Below are 21,402 nucleotides of genomic sequence, written 5' to 3' on the forward strand. Positions count from 1 at the left end.
CCAAGTGAGATCCCGCAGCTAAGCAAAGCTTGTTGCCGCTCGGTCTCACCGGTTCCAGCGATGGTTATTGGGTGATATTTGATACCACAATAATACACGGCAGGACGTCAACACAAAACACTTACATGTAACACAACGATGTAAACAAACAGCATACATCAACGTACATTCGTAATGCAATAAGAGATGTAAGTAACATACATCAGCATACAACCATTATTACCATTATCAATGGTATTATCAGCAAGTGTGTACCTATGTATCACTGGTCATCGTACCTGGGGTACCTACAGTGAAAGAAGTGATAAAAAAGAGAAAAAGGTACTGTAACTGTACAGTGTACCTACTGTACCGTACTGTACTGTAAAAGAAAAAAAAGAGAGGAAAAATTAAGGCAGTTGAGTCTTTAGAATACAGAATACAGAAAATATATGTAAACAGACAAAAGGCATATATAAATTATGATATATGCACACATACACACATACATACATACATATCACACATATACACATTATATATATATATATATATATATATATATATATATATATATATATATATATATATATATATATATATATATATATATATATATATATATATATATATATATATATATATATATATATATATATATATATATATATATATATATATATATATATATATATATATATATGTTACGGGCAAAGTGCGAAGTTGGGCAATTCGCGAATTGCCTAGGCCATTCGCGAACTGCCGGCAATTCGCGAATGGCCTAGGCAAAGTCCGGTTTTTCACTTGGCCTAGGCAATTCGCGAATGGACTGACTTTGTGCTCACAGGCAAAGTGCGTAATTGGGCATTTCGCGAATTGCCCAGGCAAAGTGAGTAACTATATCACAAAAGTTTTCTACCGTGCTAAAATGAGTATATTCATTAACATTAGGACATTTGCTTATGGCTAAGTCTATCTGAGGCGGCCAGAAACTTGCTGTTCTGTAATTTTAGGGAATTTTCAAATAAATCTGATAGTACTAAGGTTCTCCTTCCGAACTCGTTGCCATTTATAGTGGGAGGGGGCTGGTGTGTAGTACTTACCATCGTCCCTCTTGTATCCTAATTTAAATAGGTGTGCAGACGTGCGAAAATGATTGTCCTTTGTGGGGCGCGCGGGGTGGCAAATAAATGCGATCGAAGATACATTTTTATGACTCATTTGAATTTTATTGGATCAAAAGTTTAATCATATGAGGTATCTGTATAACGCGAAAGTGTTTAGGTTAAGAGAGGTTGTGTACGCAGTTATCAAGTTCCGTAGCACGTGGTCTTTAAACTATTCGATAATTTCCGTCAAAAACAAAACCATGCCAAATCACAAACAACAGTCTGACTTTCTTACTATTTATTATTGCAGTGAGCGCCTTTATGGCAGCGACTGATACAAGTAACGCCCGCCTTGATGCACTTGCATCGGCCTTTACATACACCCCTCCTGCACTTGCAGGAAAACATCCCCTGACCCTTCCCCCCTGAGACCAGGCGAGCCAAGGCCCTATAGAAGGTACAGTCACTCCCCCGCCGACCAATCAGAGACAGATCATGAGTGACGTCACCCCTGATGCTCGAAAGGGGTACTCCATTCCTTTACAACGTAAAAATGACTAACTTCATTTGAAGATTGTTGGTCTAACACTCTACACACATCGCTCAACCATTGATGTCATTGGAAAGTCCAATTAATTTTCTAGCGATAAAAAAGAGCAGCAATATGCTAAGAAATGGCCGGTTTTGAAGATATAGACGATTTAAAAACCCTCTGCAGTTGCAGAAAAGCAACGTAAAAACGCATCGAGCTTATATTTTTACTATGAATAAATCATTTTTCAGTAAGTTTTTAAGTATGGTATCGATTTATTCAACAACTTAATTACAATATTTTTATTACTTGGAACTTTATTTCAAAATAATATTTTCAAAAATGGCAACTGTTGGCAAGTAGCTTTGAAGCGATTGTGGCGCGCCGCGCCATTATTATCCTGAGGCCCCCATATGATGTCATCAAAAGTGGAGTGACATGGGCCTGAGGCGAGCACATTCTCTAAGTGTGATCGAGATGTCGGGGACGTCGGAGGAGGAGATGAAGTGCCCGGCACACGGTTGTACTGCTTCTGGGCCGTAGACGCCGGACAGCTTCCCCTTCGTCGTGCCAATTATATACTGTGACTCGCCGACACACTGCGAACACGGTCATCTATGTCAACGAGCGATACAAAGTTTTTACAGCATCAGCAATTAATTTACTGCAGATAATATTGATATGATTTATAATTATTGCGACCAGTGCCAGACACCTACAGTTTCGATCTGTGTTAAAAACGTTTTGTTGTTGACATCAAATCTAATTGAACCGACAATGTCCTTTCAGCGCCTTATACACTTGAAATCATGATGAAAAATAACTAAGCAACTATTTTTACAGATATTAAATCGTTTCAACATTGAGAACAATATTCATATTGATTGAAAATCATATTATATACTTAATTCACAGTAAAAAGTTATCGAAATAAAAAATTGAAAATATAGCAATAGAAAGCGTGGCGAGAAAGAGCAACCAATAGTACAAGCAGCTGCAAAAAGAAAATTACTCCAGACTCACCTCCAATATCACTCCGATAACATTTTTCTGTTGCGTCCTCGCCCTGTCCACGTCGGGAATGCCAATGCGTACATTTTGACCCACAGATAGAATCTTCTTCGCCTGCCTTCCGAGCCAGCATGAGATTCGCCTGTTTTTTCTGAGATGCCGAGGCGATCTCCCGCTCTTCAAGTGCCCTCTTAGCACGAGAACACAGATCGCAAAAGCCGTCAGATGCAGGTGCCGGCCCATAACAGTGAGTGCAGCGCCTGCTTCTTAGTGTTCGCTTAACAGGCTGTGCAGCTACCGGTGACTGCTGCATGCCCTTGTTGCTGCCGGCTACCGCCACTGTGGGACCGCTCCTCCCTGGAGTGCAGCTAGCTGGCTCCTCGTCGCTGCTGCTGCTGCCGGCTACCGCCACTGTGGGACCGCTCCTCCCTGGAGTGCAGCTAGCTGGCTCCTCGTCGCTGCTGCTGCTGCCGGCTACCGCCACTGTGGGACCGCTCCTCCCTGGAGTGCAGCTAGCTGGCTCCTCGTCGCTGCTGCTGCTGCCGGCTACCGCCACTGTGGGACCGCTCCTCCCTGGAGTGCAGCTAGCTGGCTCCTCGTCGCTGCTGCTGCTGCCGGCTACCGCCACTGTGGGACCGCTCCTCCCTGGAGTGCAGCTAGCTGGCTCCTCGTCGCTGCTGCTGCTGCCGGCTACCGCCACTGTGGGACCGCTCCTCCCTGGAGTGCAGCTAGCTGGCTCCTCGTCGCTGCTGCTGCGCCGGCTACCGCCACTGTGGGACCGCTCCTCCCTGGAGTGCAGCTAGCTGGCTCCTCGTCGCTGCTGCTGCTGCTGCTGCTGCTGCTGCATACTACAGCACGACCGCTCCTTCTCCTCCCTGCATGGGCGCGGCCAGCCGGCTGCCAGTCGCTGCTGCTGCTGCTGCCCGATTGACTGTCCAGTCCTGCATCTGTGGCCGTCTGGCGACTTCCATCAGCCACCAGTCCCAGCATATCCGCCAGCTCCTGCTCAGTCCTCAACAGTCTGGCGGGCGCTCCTCTGAGCTGCGTGTCCCTCAGGCCCATGTGGGGCTCAACACCGAACATCGCTTTGTAGGGAGCAGTTCCAATCCCGTCGTTCTTCTGAAACAGTCAGAACATATTCAAGATATTAACAACAGAATGTTCACACAAAAATACGAGACTGTGCAGTTAAGCGTAACCAGCTAATACTTTACACTTCTCCCGCTTTGACTTAAATTACAGCTAATGATTGGAAATATTTTTTTTCTTCAAAACATATGTTTTAAACGAATGAGGAAAATTTCAAATGATATTTTTTGTAACTAATACAGATGAAGGCTATATACCTGCGTGTTTATCATCCACTGAACAAAGCGTAGTCCCTCGGGCCAATTACTTCCGGGTTATCGGCAAGCCAGCACCGAAGCTTTTCCTGAACCAGCCGATTCGCCCTTTCGACAGATCCCTGGAAACATTAAATGTGTCAATTTACCACATGCCGAGATATCCCTTTAACATTAGCACGTGATTTTGGGAAAAGCTTCCGGACCGCTCACGGCTAATGTTTAAGGTATTTGGGAAAAGGTTCTTGACCACGGTCATTTTGATTTTCCCAGACAATTTTTAAGAGAATATTCAAGATGAAAGTAGCAATTAACGGCATGTAGTAACTATCTTCCCACCCTTTGGGCTGGGAAAATGCTTAATTTATTCACCTCGAATTTTTTGCTACAGACCTCGTGCCTGCCGGCACTCGGTACTTCCGCAAAAAAACCTTGGTAAATAAAATGCATTTTCCCAGCCCCGGGCGGAAATAAATATTACTATATCCGTACATGAGAAAGTCAAGCATGCACATGGCGGCGAATATTACATGGTACAGTTTGCATTGACCTCTTTTAACTCTCGATTTATTTATTCATGTTCTTTCCACTTCTATTTATTTGCGCAGGCATTGATATTGAATAGTCACTTTTTGAGCAATCAAATAAGGGCGCTTGATAGCCTATTTGCGCTTTAGCGTCCGTCCATAAACCCCAGCACAAACATGCACACGATCAATTCAATATGAATATCTATTTTAAAGACTTCAAAAATCCATGTAGGAACAACAAGCTAATTCTATACCAAATCTAAATTCGTATATTGGTGAATAGCCAATCTGGCTTATACCTATCAATCGCTCACCTGGGACTGCGAATGGCGAGGTCGTCCACGAACGAGCTGGAGCGATGGCCACATGGCTGTGCACTGCTTTATTACTTTGTTGCGAAACTCGCGTCCGTTGTCGCTCTGAAACACATTTAGGTTTTCTGTTTTAACGAATTTTTAACGCAATCTTAGCCTTTATCTGAACTACTTTCATGTTTTTATTGCGATGTTTCACACAGTGGTTGTGCAGTTACCTTCATGAATCACGAGCGAATCATTGTAAAAGTGACTTAGAACAGTTCAAATTACCCTAATCTTGACCTTAGGTGAAAAGGTCATCAAAGGTAATCCTAGGTCAGGACCTCAGATGACCTCGGATGACCACGGATGACCTTGACACATGGCGGGTCAACTATAGTGTATTCATAGGCGCTGAGCTCGAATCTGACATCCATTCACCTCTAAGCAATCATCCTGACGCTCAAACTCGCAAAAAAAAACAGCTAATTGAAGCGACTAAATTGACCTAGAAGATGCTCCTAACAAGCGTGACCTTGCGTGACCTTGACCTTGAGTCAACTGTATGCGATGTCTAGACATCCATAAACACCAATAAACTCTCATAGAATGCATACTCATGCGCTGGGAAGCAAGAACGCGCACCATCGTGCGACAGATCGCAAAACCTGCCGATTTCGTCCAAACATGACCTGACATATGACGTCATGACTTGATGACCTGACATCGACTTGAAATTTCCACAGTACGTGTCAGATTGATCAACGCGAGGGTACTGTAAGTTTCGCGGCGATCCGCCGCGTTTTACGCGAGTTATTCGCGAAAAACCATGGGGGGGGGGGGGTCATCCGACCCCCCTACAAGTGCGAGGGTTAATCTGAAACTATGTATGTCTCTGGTTTTCTTCTAATCAAGTCAGTTATATCAACTCCAGCATCTGCTATAATGCGCAAAAGAACGACCAGTGCATGTTCGCTCATATCCAAGTAATTTTCTAAAGACTGAAGCGGCCAACCCCACCCTAATATCTTGGAGAGCCGTACATATTTTACGAATAAGCGCATGCTGGCTGCTGCTGCTGATGAGATGGAATATATTAAAACAACCGGTAATACATGATAGTATAGTACAGATGCAGACCATAGACAAAATGTAGGGTCTTAATGATGAAATTCCCTTAACATTCAATGAGGGTGAGATAAACTGTTTTTGCACTTAAAAACAGAGAAAAAATAAAAACAGAGAACGTTCATGATTGCTTTCACCTATATATCGGTAAAAAATACAATATGACAAAGCTACTTTACCTGCAAGATGTTTGGAGCCCCAAACAGGCAGAATATGTCGATGAGATGAAATACCACCTCTTCCGCCCTTTTTGATTTTAAGGCCGCAAAACGACAAACTTGGTTAGGTGGTCTTGATATGTTAAAATGTATCTGGATCCCTTTGAGCTTTCACTCGTCCAGTCTATTAGATCAACCTGGGCTCTGGAGTTCATGTCGTTGCTGAGAATAGGCTTAGTCACTACCTTCTGGCCAGGCCTAGGCTTTTTCTGCTCGCACGTTTGGCAAGTTGAGAGGAATGCCCAGACGACTTTTCTGCTGACGCTTGCATAGTGCTTTTGAACTTCCATAAGCGTCTTGTCTCTTCCGCAATGCCCAGCCAAAGAATGGAGTTCATTAATCACATCAAACAAATCTGATTCCCGCACGATTTCTTTTGCACTTTTCTTATCTACAACCTTTTCAATTGATCCGAACTTGACTAGCCTGTACTTCTGCCAGATGCGATAGCGTTTCGCGGTGCCCGACGGTTTTGCGCCTTTGCTGATTCCCTGCAGTTCTTCCTTTATAATCTCGTACTTTTCATCGGTAATCAAAGCAGAGTTTGAAGATATTTTGGTTTCGTGAACCAGTTTATAGAACTGTTCTTTTTGAGACATCTTTGCAGAAACGACGAACGGTCTACCTGCGAAAGATAGAGATGTATGCAAGATTACAATAACAAATTGACTTTATGAATTTAAAAAATATTGATAAATATATATAATATACAAAGAATGATAATTACGAGCGAGCGCGAAGTGCGAGCGAGTCCTTTGTGGTTTAGTGGAAAAATGTAAGTATTAGCAGCCCGACCCGGCCAAACGACGCTAATTGACAGCTTATAACTTTGCAACCACATGTCTGATTGACAAGTGGCTTTCATTGATGGGGAGCTACATCCCTTTGCCACGAATGGAGCATACCCCGAACCATGTGGGTACCAAATTTAGCACGTGGCACGTGCAGAGTGAGGGGTGTCGAAAAAAATACAATGCTACAGCCTTGGAACGTCTGCGCCGATAGTGTTGAAATTTGGCATGCTACTAGGTACTCATAGGCCTAACCCTCCACAAGAGTGAGAAGGGAGATTGTGCCGCGCGCGCGCACAGTGCGCACTCCACCTTCGATTTTCAATAACTGCAGCGTCTGTCATGGGCGTAGAAACGGCTAGAACATTGTGGGCGCATAGGTGCAGATTGCAGGAGTCTAGCCATAGCTGGTTGAGCGGGGGGGGGGGGTAGGAAGCGGCAATTGGATGTGATATACCGACTTTACCATTTTTAACCCGCACCCTATTTTCCCCTGAATATCAATAAGAAACAAACAAACAAACGAAAACGGTGAGCTTCACGCCGCTTTTTTTTTACAAAAAAAGCGGCAAAAATCGGTGACCAGATGACCTAAGGACAGGTCAATTTTGCATCCTCTCTTGTAGGTCAATGGAAGAAAATTAAAAGGTGTCTCTTTTTGAACGAACGTCATTCTCAATAATTTCAAACACCAAATTATACCTAAGTTAGCACGACACACAACAGAACCGAAAAATGGCACGTGTGACACCTCTTTTAGCAGCTGAGGTCATCTTTGGTGGGGAATTGTATCTAACTTTTTCGTAAATAACTTTTGGGAGAGGCATGATAGAGTAAAGTTTAAAACACCTTAGTTTTGTTCGGCTAGACGATATACAGATCGGCTGATATGCAACACGATCTTTAACCCGCGCCCCGCTGGGGGTCCTGGATTTCCACGCCCTGCTGGGGGAGTGTTTGAACACCCCCCCCCCCTTCTAACTCGGCTCCTGGGCCACGTAGCGATACCGGAAAGGCGGCGTTCGAAGAGCGTCAAAAATAAGGAAGAAATCACTTCGGTCACTTTTTTGTTCAGGTCAGAGGTCAGGTCACCAGAGGTCATTAACACGTCCCCTGGAGAGGGTCTGAGAATTACGCGCCCTCGAGGGGGGGCATATTCTGCCCCCTGCTATCTCGGCTCCCAGAAATGCTAGAAACACGAAACTTGGGGGGTGGGTAGGCCCGCATAAGAACTCTTTGTGGTGCAAATTTGGTGATCCTAGGTCAACATCTTCAAGGTCAAATGACGTCATCAATGCAAAATTTTCGCACTTTTTGGTCAAACGTGCAGCGCTTTGCTTTAGCCGGTCTCGCGCCCAAACTAAGACAGATAGCTTTGATCTGCAAAAAAGGTAAGATGCGCAATGAATTGGGCTATCTGAAGTAAGTCGTCAGATTTGACCTCAGGTCAACCGTTTAGGCGCTAGAGGTCAAAGTTCACATCAACGGAAGCGTCTTGTCACGAGTTTTCGTTTGCCGCCTCGCCCTTGTCGCTGCGGCTATTGGTTCTCGAGTTGTCGACTGGGGACGTTTACCCCCCCCCCCCCCCCAGCAAGTGGCGGGTGACGAAATATCCCAGCTGCTGCCGAGTGTGGAAATCCTGGACCTCCAACGGGGCGTTGGTTAAAATAACGGGCTAAAACCATCTGGAGTGGGTCATCATAAGGTATGTGTATATCACATGTGCTATGGCTTCTTCCACCTGAGCGGATATATGTAAGCTTTGAAGACCATCTTGCAGAGGGCAAAATATCCTATGTAGTTTCGTGGTACTCATGGGATTATTGGGAGTTAGTGTTGACGCGAAAAGGGGCTTTTGTTCCAGATTATTGTGGGTGCAGAATACATTGCCTGCACCCACTGCCAAATTATTGTGGGTGCAGCTGCACCCACTGCACCCATGGTTCCTACGCTTTTGGCGTCTGTAACTCGGTAACGGCTTGACCGATCGGGCTCAAATTTGGTATGTGGTTAGAAACCCACCGTCTCAGTGACTTCCAATTGTCACGAAAGAGGTGCCTCACCACTAATGCGCACGTGGGGAATATAAATTTTGCCATATGGTTTGCATGTTAAATTCACCTCGCTCGTTCCTCGCCATCCATGACGTCTTACTGGTATAAGTATGAACACAATTACAATATAAAGGAGTAACTTCATTTAAAAATAACCTACAATATAAATGAGTAATATGAGTAACCCCTACAGGCAGAGGGTTAAACAACCCTGCACGAACACATCCACACAGACAGTCGTTGGACCACTTACCTGACCTCTGCCACAGCGACCAGCGACCCTCCTGCGATCCAGCACAAAACAGAGTGAGCGGCCAGCCGACAAATCCGACCGAGGTCGGGTCGGTGGTGCCACTTGTAGAGATGCAACTTTTTCTCCAAAGCTATTACCGGCACCAAAACCGGCACCGTAGACGTGAAGAAAGTTCATTTCAGCAGCGCTATTACGAATTTTCGTTTCAAAAATGTTCTATCACACCAGGCAATTCGCGAATTGCCTAGGCCATTCGCGAATTGCCGGCAATGTGCAAAATGCCTAGGCCATTCGCGAATTGCCGGCAGTTCGCGAATGGCCTAGGCAATTCGCGAATTGCCCAACTTCGCACTTTGCCCTAACATATATATATATATATAATATATATATTATATATATATATATATATATAATATATTATATATATATATATATATATATATATATATAGATATATATAATATATATATATATTATATATATTATATATATATATATATATATATATAATATAATATATATATATATATATATATATATATAATATATATATATATATATACAGACAGGCCCCAGAGGGTTCGTAATTCGTATCATTCACCCTCAGAAATAAACGGTCCTCGTTTTTCGCCATTATTCCGGGATCCCCCCTGTGCTGCGATCCTGAACGTGCCGTGAATTCAAGATATAATTCCTAGGGGATGCCCCTTCCCCTCCCCCTCAGGGTTAACTTTCACCTCTCTGAATCCGCAGATGCGTACAGTCCATTGTTCTTAACCCGAGCCGGGCCGGAGGGTGTTAGGACCCTCCTCTGTGTTTTTCGCAGATATAGGTGTAAAATACGGTGGCGTTCCGCACCGCCGTTTTTGGCACATCGATTTACTCGTATGCATCTTTTCCGTACATGTCGTGAAAATTTCAGACCCAAGTCGCTCAAGGTCAGATTATCATGTCACGTCAAGTGACCGCCTCAAAAAGTTAGAATGCTTGTCATAGCTACACCGACTAAACGATCGCCATGAAACTTGCAGCGATTGATAAGATTAACAGTATAAACAAAATGTATATCTCGGAATTTTAACATCGGTGACCTAAGGTCAGGTCAGTTTTGCGCCTTTCCATGATAACTCCATGGGAAAACATTGAAAGGCGTCTCTTTTGGACGAACGCCATTCCAAACACTCAACTATCGATATGCAAGTAGGGGAGAGTGGGGAAAGATGCCCAGGGTTTTGCTATGTCATATATTATTCGAAAATGACGATCGAAAAGCAAAAACTTGGAGTTTCAACGGAAGCCGACATCATTTTCTCCAAAAATATCACACTTTCGTGCCTGAAATATGATAACTTTTTGCTATCAAGCATTTTCCCGAAGAAGTGAAAGGGGGCATCTTACCCCACAGGGTGGGAAAGACGCCCCCTGGCGTTGGGGAAGATGCCCCCCTGCACTATAAGTGACATAAATGGGCACGTGAATCGCCTGAACGAATCAGTAGTCCCTTCGAGCCTGCAGTAGACACCAAACGTCATCGTAAGAGGCCCTCAAAAGTAGTCGTAAGGGGCTTCAGAGGTCATCGCTTAGGGCCATCATAGTCCAACGCGGCCAAACAAGCCTCCGTGGTGGCGTTCGGAGACCACTGTGGGGCCCTTATAGGTCTTCATGATGCTTGAGGGCCCTCGAGCCCATCGTGGGACCTCAGATGCCAGCGCGGCCCGTGGAGGCAACGTGGGAGCCCTCAAAGGATGTCGTGAGGGGCCCTGGAGCCAATAATGGGGCCCACAGAGGCCGTCGTGCAAGGGCTCTCAGAGTCAGATGCCGCCCAAAAAGTCGCTATGTGGGCCGAGAGACCGGCATGGGGAGCTCCCGACCGTACTGGACTCTCAATAGTCCCAGATCGGCTTTTGTCTCTCATCACAAGTATGTAATAAATGATTTGACGGGCTGCTTGAAGGACAGCCTATGGATTTAGGGGGGCGTCTTTCCCCATCAGGACAGGGGGCATCTTACCCCAAGGTACAGAATTAACATTAAATCAGTACAATTTGTTAGCCATAAAACTACACCCTAAAACAAACTGTTTGGGACACAGTACACGCATGTTAATGTATCACGACCATAGCAAGGAACATAAAAATTATTTACATTCTTTGATATTTACAATGTTTTGACACCAAAATATTTTCCGAAAGCAGCAAATAAAAAACATTCAATCACCAGCCAGCCGTTGCCAAACTGAGCTTCGCAAATGCTTGTGCAGTTGACAAAGCAGGCTTCCGCTTTACGCTAAGAACATTAATTTCCAGGTTCGATTCTTTGTTTTGCCGCTAGAGGGGGTGGGGCGTCTTTCCCACCCTGGGCATCTTACCCCACTCTCCCCTAAACCTGACTCACTGAATAGGAAAATTGCACCAGTGACCTCGCTTTGTGCCCCTGAGGTCATCTCAGGTCATGAAAGGTCCTCAGCAGTTTTTTTTGCAATAAGTTTTCATCGAGTTATGATTTGAGCGATGAAAACGCCTTAGATGTGTTCAGGTCAACGACACGGATCGACTGATATGCCACATGGCCTTTCCTACCCAGTAAACATGCCGACGTCGGCCCGACGTCGGGGTGACGTCGGCATCTCGGCATCGGCATGCCGACGTCGGCCCGACGTCGGTCTCGGTCCAACCTCGGCACGACGTCGGCTGGATGTCGGGTATGCCCGCATGTACCGACGTCCAACCGAGGTCCAGCCGACGTCGGACCGACATCACCCGCTGTTTTGACCGTTAAAATAATGTTACGTTAATTACTCCTGGATAGCCCTGCCTTCCAAACTTCCTGCCCTTTTATCCCTGACACACAGTAAACTCACTTGGGCTGTCTATTTCCAGCCAGGCACCTTTTCAATGGTTAGAACAGCACGGTTTCCCAAGGTAACAGTTTGACCCGACAACACATATCAGCCTGTAATTAACAGCCTAACTACTCGTGTACAGTGACTCGGAGAAATGGAGCCATGGCAGGGACGAGGCTATGGGACAACATGCTCGGAATACCAAGCAGCATGGGCAGGCGCTCGGAACACCAAGCAGCATGGACGAGTGCTCGAAATATCAAGCACCAGGAAAGGGGACATTCAGGGGGTAGCCCTGAATGCACGAGCGCTGCACCGTCGGTATCAGCACGGCTCGTATCTGAGGAAGGCAGGCGAGAGGGCTGAGGAACGCGTGCTCACCTGCTCACTCCCGGGCCGGGACTGCCCGCCGCGGCCGACCTGACCCCCGGTCACGCCACCAGCCAATCAGGGCGCAGTGTTCGATCACCAGCCCACATAGACTCGCAGATCACCAATCGCGTAAAGGTTCACCCGCCTGGTCTCGAACCCAAGGCAAAAACGGTCTCGACCAGGCGATACATGCGCCGTAAGCCACTAGGCCACCGGGACCACGGCGGCCGACATACCGCGCGTCACTTAAGAGACTACAGGCTACAGACACAACTGCGCTACAGGCAGAGGCAGCGCAACAGGCAGAGATAGAGCCATACATCGACATACGTAACACTGCCCCCCTCTGAGATGCCATTTTCGTCCCGAAAATTCGATAATAAAGATGAAATAAATGAAAACAAATAAACTTCTCCGCGATATGACACCATAACACAGGCACCCGTACAACACGTTGACAGGAACTTGTCTTTCACGCTGCCAGGGACGCAGCTTATGCGTTCAGATAACAAGCAGGCCCCACTTCAAGGATTGTCCGCTCCAGTCAAGGCCAGCCGCAACACAGTCAAGGCCACGACCTCAGGAGCGTGACTGGAGCTGAGACACTGCGTCGTACGGCAATCACTTTTGCTTTCCCAGCAGCCACGCTGGCACTTTCTGGCTGACCTTATGGTAGCCATACTCACTGAGATGCAGTCCGTCTCTGTTAAACTCTTTGGCACTGTTCACGACATGCCGTTTCTTAACACGGTGGGTGAGCCGGCGCCCCAGCTCCACCTGAGAGATGTCGGGCCGAGCCATCTCCCTCAGCCAGTGGCTGATATGCCGCTCCAGGTGATAGGCTGCCGTCCTCTCCCACGGTCTGCCCGCGTCGTGAACAAACCTGGGTAGCGGACCCAGCAGCACCACCCGATCCGCCACGTCCGCCAAGGTAGCGGTGCATCGTTCCACCGTCCGGTGAAGCGCCTCCCAGTGGCCATCGGAAGGCAGGTCAGCAGCCCCTCGGCGCCGGGAGTACACGTCGTTGCCCGAGAGCCATAACACCGCCACCCCCAGACGAAGACCCTGCAGCGAGGCGGCCTCCTTCCACTGGCGAAGATGCTCGTCAACCGGAAGCCTGCTCCACGTCATGCCCCCGACGGTCAGCCTCAGCAGCCTGTCAGGATGTTGCACCCGAAACGGGGCGTCTCTGGCAATGGAATCGCCGCTCAGCAGGTGCAGCGCTCCTTCGCTCCCCGCAGTCTGGCCGCCGAGCCACTCCTCGAGGTCACTGTCGTAGAGCTGAAGCTCGGCAGCAGACTCCACAGGCTGCGCCATCACCTCATGGAGCAGCTCCATAGCGTCCATCCTGTAATGCAAGAAATAATACGGCGCAGACTCATGTGCCTTGGGCAGACAAACACAACACTAATGAGTAAAACAAACCAGACGAAACAACGCGCCAGTATTTACATTTGCGACAGCCCCGTTCACATCAGGACATGGTCGCCTACCACTGCTTACTCCTAGGTAAAACATCATCTGGGACCCCGCCGAGGACGGAGGAAGTACGGATATTGAGGAGTTGGATCCTCTGTGGGACCTTGAGGCTGCTCAAAGAGGTCAGGATCTTGGCAGTCATCAGTTTCATCAGAGGTTCGAGCTGGGATGTTCGGGACGGATTCCTCATCGTGTGGTACCTCTTCCTGGTTGCTGTCTTTCGATGTGCCTTCCCAAGTGAACTTGGGATTGTGACACTTCCAGAGCCTGTTCGCGTGGACCACCTTAGGTCTGGCTCTTGCTCCTCTTCTGATTCGGTATGTGACGTTGGAGAGTCGGTGCATCACCTCGTAGGGTCCTTCCCAGTCGCTCATCAGCTTCGGGCACTTCCCTTTCACCCTTCTTGGTTGTAGAGCCAGACAGCTTCTCCAACATTGAACATTGCGTCGCATGCTTTGGCATCGTGCCTCGTCTTCATTGCGTCTGCGGTGATCTTCAGTCGACGGCGAACTTCATGATGTACATCGTCGAGGTGGCCCTTCATTCTTCGAACAAAGTCTGTGCTGTTCTGTGGGAGGTCGGCGTCTGCTGGTCTGCTGATGACCAGGTCCACTGGAAGGCGCAGGTCGCGTCCCATCATCATGTGAGCCGGGGAATAGTCGGTCACTTCATGTTCTGCCGATCGATAGGCCATGAGCAGTAGTGGAAGCTTTTCGTCCCAGTCGTCTTGCTTCTCAGCGCAAAACTTCGCCAACTCCTGTCCCAGTGTCCAGTTGAATTTCTCAACCATCCCATCCGATTGTGGCCTCAGTGGCGTAGTTCGCGTCTTCCGGATGCCCAGCAGGTCACAGCACTCCTTGAAGACGTTCGCCTCGAAGTTCCTGCCCTGGTCAGAGTGTAACTCAAATGGCACGCCGAAACGGGTGAAGAATTGGCCAACCAGAACACGTGCAACAGTGGTCGCTTCTTGGTTCGGCACCGCGTATGCCTCGGGCCACTTGGTAAAATAATCCATGGCAACACAGATATACCGATTTCCCGAAGCGGTGACTGGAAGAGGGCCAGCGATGTCCACTGCAACTCTTTCCATGGGTGCCCCAGCGAGATAAATCTGCATCGGTGCCTTTGGTCTTCCCTGCGGACCTTTCTTGGCACAGCACACGCTGCAGGAGCGGCACCATTCCTTCACATCACTTCTCATTCCGAGCCAGAAGAATCTGCTTCGCAGCCTTCCTAGTGTCTTCTTTGTTCCCAAATGTCCACTTGTGATGCTATCATGCTGTTCTTGAAGGACCTTAGGCCTCACCTCACGTGGGATGACAATCTGCCAATGAATTGTGAAGCCATCTGAAGACTCCCACTTGTGCATCAACAAACCGTCACTTATCTTCAGAGCATCCCATCGTGCCCATAGACCCTTCGCTTCCAGCCCAAGGCCAGACACGTGGTCCCAGGCTGGGCGTTCCGAGCTGTTTTCCAGCTGCCGAATGATCGGACCCGTGTCGGGATCTTTCAGTTGAGCCGAGCGCATCTCCTCCTTTGAAATTGGGTCACTAGAATCGTCGGTACGGCTGGCTTGCAGTGGCAGATGCCGCACATCCGAGACCTGTTGCGTCGCGGCAGGCATTGACATCTCCTCGTCTGCCTCTTCGTGTCTTTCAGCTTCACTGTGTTGGCGGCGATGTGGCCCGGAGACCTGCCGGCAGCTGACATCACTGACAGTTTCTTTCGAGCCGCAGTACTTACAGCTCGACTGGCAGGGCCTCCTACTGAGTGCGTCAGCGTTGCAATGCACCCGGCCAGGACGATATTGGATTGCGTAGTCGTACTGGTCAGCACGAGCGATCCACCTGGCCAGCTGACCTTCCGGTTCCTTCAGACTTTTCAACCACTGCAGGGCTGCGTGATCAGTGCGCATGACGAAATGCTTGCCGTACAGGTAGTGGTGGAAATGCTTCATGGAATCAACAATGCCCAGCAGCTCCCTCCGTGTGACGCAGTAGTTTCGTTCTGCGCTACTCAGCGATCGACTGAAGTAGGCAATGACATGCTCTTTTCCGTCTTGCATCTGAGACAGGACTCCTCCAATGCTGCAGCCGCTCGCATCCGTGTCCAGCACAAAGCTGTCTGTTGCGTTTGGGTATGCGAGGATGGGCGCGGTGACTAAGTGCTGCTTCAGTTTGATGAAGGCTTCCTGGCACTTGTCTGACCACTCGAAGCGCTGTCCCTTCTTAGTGAGCTGATGCAGTGGGGCAGCTATCAGGGCGAAGTTTCTCACGAACCGGCGGTAGTACGTACAAAGTCCCAGGAAACTACGGAGCTGGTGCTGATCTCTCGGCACGGGCCATTCTTCGACAGCTCTGCTCTTGTCTGGATCAGCTGAGATGCCCTTGTGCGACACAACATGGCCCAAGTACTTCACCTGACGTTGGAAGAGGTTACATTTCTTGGGGTTCAACTTGAGGCCGACATCAAGCAGCCGCTTGAAGACTGCCTCCAAGTGTGAGGACTGCTCTCTGAACGTCTTTCCCAGCACGATTACGTCATCGAGGTACACCAGGGAAGTTTTCCAGTTCAGACCATCCAGCACCCTCTCCATGAGACGCTCGAACGTTGCTGGGGCGTTGCACAGTCCGAAAGGCATGACTCGGAACTGCCAAAGTTGAAGCCCTCCGCCCGCACAGAATGCTGTCTTTTCTTTATCTTGGTCTGCCATCTTGACTTGGTGGTAGCCGGACTTCAGGTCCAGAGTGGAGAACCACTTGCTTCCAGACAGGGCGTCAAGCGTATCGTCAATTCTGGGCAGAGGGTAGGAGTCCTTCACAGTGACTTGGTTTAACGCTCGGTAATCGATGCAGAACCGTAAGGTGCCATCTTTTTTCTTTACCATGACCACAGGGAACGACCAGGGACTCCTCGATGGCTCAATCAACCCCTGCTGCTCCATGTCCCGGATCATTTCCTCAGCTTCGTCCCTTTTTCCAAGAGGGACCTTCCTTGGTGGCAGCTTGATCGGTCGCTGGTCCCCCGTGTCGATCGTGTGCTCGGTCAGATCTGTGCATCCCAAGTCATGACCACCCCTCGAGAATACATCAGCATAGATGGTAAGCAGGTTCTTCAGCTCCTGTGCTTCATGAGGGGACAACTCGGACTGGCTACGTTCGTATAGTTCTCGAAGATGCTCAGGTAGTGATTCGGAGTGCTTCACAGGTTTTAGATGCGTTTCCTTTACCTCCTCAATGCAGTTGACGAATTCGCAGGTCCCAAGCAGAGTCCCCTCAGGCAGGCTGATGGATTTGTCAGAGATGTTTGCCACCAAAGCAGGCACCGCTGGCTTCCCACAGTCAACCAGGGTGCGGCCCACCAGCAAGCCTCTGTCAATGATCTCACTACCTTCGATGAGCGCATGGTGTGCACCGTTAATATCAGGCAGACCTTCCGCGCGGCAGTGAACGACCATTTCTGACATGGGCGGGACTCGAATTGCCTTTTGTGTTGTGATCCTGTATGAGCTGACACTGTGCTCAGCTTGTACTTGCATTGGGACCTGCACGCCAGCAGCTTCCATCGTTAGATTGGGTATGTCAATTTTGCACTTGTACTTGGTCAGGAAGTCAAGTCCGAGGATGCAGGGATCGTCGATGTCTGCCACGTACACGGAGTGTTGCAAAGATGCGGTCCCCACTTGCAGTTCTACATCCACTGGACCGCAAAGAGGTATGCGATGACCCGTTACTCCACACAGGTCAACCTGGGCTTCTGGAATGTCTTTGGCTTCAACAACGTCATTTCGCACAATCGTCTTGTTTGAGCCTGAGTCCACCAAAATGCGCTGTCTCCTTCCGTTTACTGTTCCGGTCACTACAAGAGAGCCAGGATTGCTGCATCGGGCGACGTTTTTCGTGACAGTGGGACTTATCTTGAGGTCGGCTGACTGATGTCCCGTTTCGTCAGCCGTTCTCAGTTTCCCAGCTGTGACGGCTGTCCACTCCGTTCAGACCGCTGATCCTTCCCGCCTCGGATGGGAAGCCGACAGTTCCGCTGCAGATGACCTCGCCGCCCACAGTTCCAGCAGGAGGCATCAGTGCGTCGTCGATTATCACTGACTGATCCTGAGGCCGCTGCTCCTTCTCCCGTAGCTTTTTGACTGCGCTCTATCCTTGCTAGTGCTTGCATGATTTGTTGTAGAACGGATTCTTGAGACCTAGCAGTTTCAGCACCAGCGCTGGCTACGCGCGTCTTGAAACCGGATGTTCCATCACCAGTTGTCTCTGCCGGCTTCACTGATCTCCGGATTGACTCCAACTCCAGCGCACAACCAAGCGCGTCCTTGAGGGCGGACGGGCGGGTCTGCCGAACGGATATCTTCAGCTCGATGTCATCCAGGGCGTCAATAAACTGGTCTCGGATCAGGATGCCGCGAAACTCTGCAGGAGCCAACGGGTAGGCCAGATATGCCAACTTTTCAATGTCTTGTGCGAGCTCGGCCAGAGGTTCCTGAGGACGACGAGAGCGCGTCCTGAACTGCGCTCTGAAGGCCTCCTCTTGGTGCTCGACCCCAAAACGCTGGTTCAGCGCTTCTGTGAGCTTCTCGAAGTTTCGGCACTGGGCCTCCGGGAGGTGACCAAGGATCTCCAGCGCAGGACCCTTCAGACTCGCTGCCAACTGCATCGCCTTCTCCTCTTCTGTCCACTTGTTCTGGCTTGCAATTAGCTGGAACTGTGTGAAATATGCACGCCAAGATGAGGCACCATCGAAGCTTTGAGGGATGCGTCTGTCTTTGTCACATCGGCTGATCCCTGGGGTGGCTGCTGGGAGTTCCTGAACCCTGTCTCTCCCAACAGGATGTCCTGAATCCATGACCAGGTCCGTGATGTTCTGCATTCGTTCCTGAAGGGCATGCATCTGATCTACAAATGCTGCCTGAGTCCTTTCGTCATGTTCATCCAGCTTGGTCTGCATCAGCGTTGCTATTTGCTCTCCCAAATCTCCCGGAAGCTGTAACTTCCCCTGCTCAGTTTGGCTTCTCGTTACCCTTTTGTCTTCGGACATGATGTGGGTTTTTATGTGGGAGAAGGTGAGTGAAAAAAACTTAATTGTTTCAGTTACTTCCCAGAAAATCAAGTATCCCACTTCTGACACCAGTGTTACGTTAATTACTCCTGGATAGCCCTGCCTTCCAAACTTCCTGCCCTTTTATCCCTGACACACAGTAAACTCACTTGGGCTGTCTATTTCCAGCCAGGCACCTTTTCAATGGTTAGAACAGCACGGTTTCCCAAGGTAACAGTTTGACCCGACAACACATATCAGCCTGTAATTAACAGCCTAACTACTCGTGTACAGTGACTCGGAGAAATGGAGCCATGGCAGGGACGAGGCTATGGGACAACATGCTCGGAATACCAAGCAGCATGGGCAGGCGCTCGGAACACCAAGCAGCATGGACGAGTGCTCGAAATATCAAGCACCAGGAAAGGGGACATTCAGGGGGTAGCCCTGAATGCACGAGCGCTGCACCGTCGGTATCAGCACGGCTCGTATCTGAGGAAGGCAGGCGAGAGGGCTGAGGAACGCGTGCTCACCTGCTCACTCCCGGGCCGGGACTGCCCGCCGCGGCCGACCCTGACCCCCGGTCACGCCACCAGCCAATCAGGGCGCAGTGTTCGATCACCAGCCCACATAGACTCGCAGATCACCAATCGCGTAAAGGTTCACCCGCCTGGTCTCGAACCCAAGGCAAAAACGGTCTCGACCAGGCGATACATGCGCCGTAAGCCACTAGGCCACCGGGACCACGGCGGCCGACATACCGCGCGTCACTTAAGAGACTACAGGCTACAGACACAACTGCGCTACAGGCAGAGGCAGCGCAACAGGCAGAGATAGAGCCATACATCGACATACGTAACAATAATATAAAATGCATGTTTCATGTTTCATAAAGAGCTTCTGTATTCAAAATATCCTCAGGAAACTCAAATCCTCCTCCACGCCGCAACCCCCTGCTCCGGACTGGACGGGAAACTTTATCCCATTTGGGATTGCCCGTAAGCCGAGCTCGCCCGTAGCCGGGTGCGGTGAGTGCTTGGGGGCTGCTCGGCCTATCCTTTGGTCAGGCTCAGCCGCGGCAACTCACCAGGGCCGGGCCCGGGGCCCAGTTCATATAGAAAGGCCAGTCGGCAAGTGTCACTTTGCCAAACTGCCACTTATCAAAGGGACACTTTGGGAAACGTTGGTGCAGGTGTGTAAGGGTGGCTATATGAATACGCATTTCTGGGGTCGCACTTTCCAATAAGTGTCACGTAACAGCAATGGGACTCTATATGAACTGGACCCAGGGTGCTCGCCAAGAAGACCAATGTCTCCATCCTATCATCCTTCCGGCTCTGAAATGGTCTCGTCAGACCCAAAGGGCATAACCCAACAAAACAAACTAAATTCGCCATCTGGCTGCGTGGTGTAGTGGTTAGCGCACTAACCTCGCGTTCAAGTGACAAGGGGTTCGAATCCAATCGCCGGCTGATGCTTTTGGCGCGTTGTCCCAGTAAACATGCCGACGTCGGCGACTGGGGCTCGAATCCCGCCGCCGGTTGATATTTTTGGCGCGTGGTCCCAATAAACATGCCGACGTCGGCCCCGTCGGTCCAACGACAAACGATCTCGTCAACCTCGGCAGACGACCTCGGCCCGACGTCGGCTCGACGTCAGCTGGACTTCGGCTGGACGTCGGTACATGCGGGCATACCCGACGTCCAGCCGATGTCGGGCCGAGGTTGAACGGGCCGAGCCTCGGCCCGACGTCGGGCCGACGTCGGCATGTTTACTGGGTAGTCACGTCATGACCTTGGCCTTAGGTCAAATTCTGAAATTGACCTTTCAAAGTCAACTAATTGTTGATTCGACACGTTTTGACGATAGAGACACGGTGCTGGCAGAACAAATGTCTTTCTTTGGTCAAAAGCTATTACAGAACAACGTGTTTCGTTAAAAACGGTTATTTTTCGCGGTTTGCCCCCTGGAGGCCAAACCGCGACTCCCAGGTCAAATCTGAGATCGCTACTTAGAAAGAGCGTTAATAGGGTTATCGATTGCGCATTTATGCGGCGCTGTAGCTCTATTGGTTCCCGAGCTATGTGCCGCATTTCGAGAAAAAAAAATGTTGAAATGGCAACATTTTTCATTTGATGACCTCTGGTGACCTGACTTTTGTCCTGACCCCAAAATTGACTGAAGTGCTTTCGTCGTGATTTGTGGCATTATTTCACATGCCGCTTATCGCGTATCGTTTCGCTACGTGGCCGAGGAGCCGAATTAGAAAGGGAGGAGGAGGGGTGTTCAAACGCCCCTCCCCCGGCCTGGCGCGGCTGGCGCCGAGCACCGGCCCGGCGTAGGTGAAGTTCGACCCTTACGGTAAACGTCCCTTTGAAGTTTGAACACAGCACGGGATTGGCGAGATTGGCAA

The 21,402-nt window shown here is 49.3% G+C and overlaps 1 long non-coding RNA gene across 1 annotated transcript; it reads right to left on the reverse strand.

The window, feature by feature from the left end:
* Positions 1–4,027: 4,027 nt before the first annotated feature.
* LOC122393367 lies at positions 4,028–6,181 on the reverse strand. Its single transcript, XR_006258684.1, has 3 exons — positions 6,108–6,181; positions 4,819–4,923; positions 4,028–4,096 (listed from the first exon to the last, which is right to left on the reverse strand). It is a non-coding gene; the product is annotated as an uncharacterized LOC122393367 (long non-coding RNA).
* Between the last annotated feature and the right edge of the window lie 15,221 nt (positions 6,182–21,402).

Source organism: Amphibalanus amphitrite, unplaced genomic scaffold, assembly GCF_019059575.1.
Source record: "Amphibalanus amphitrite isolate SeventyFive unplaced genomic scaffold, NRLGWU_Aamphi_draft 000532F_arrow, whole genome shotgun sequence".
Classification (NCBI taxonomy): domain Eukaryota; kingdom Metazoa; phylum Arthropoda; class Thecostraca; order Balanomorpha; family Balanidae; genus Amphibalanus; species Amphibalanus amphitrite.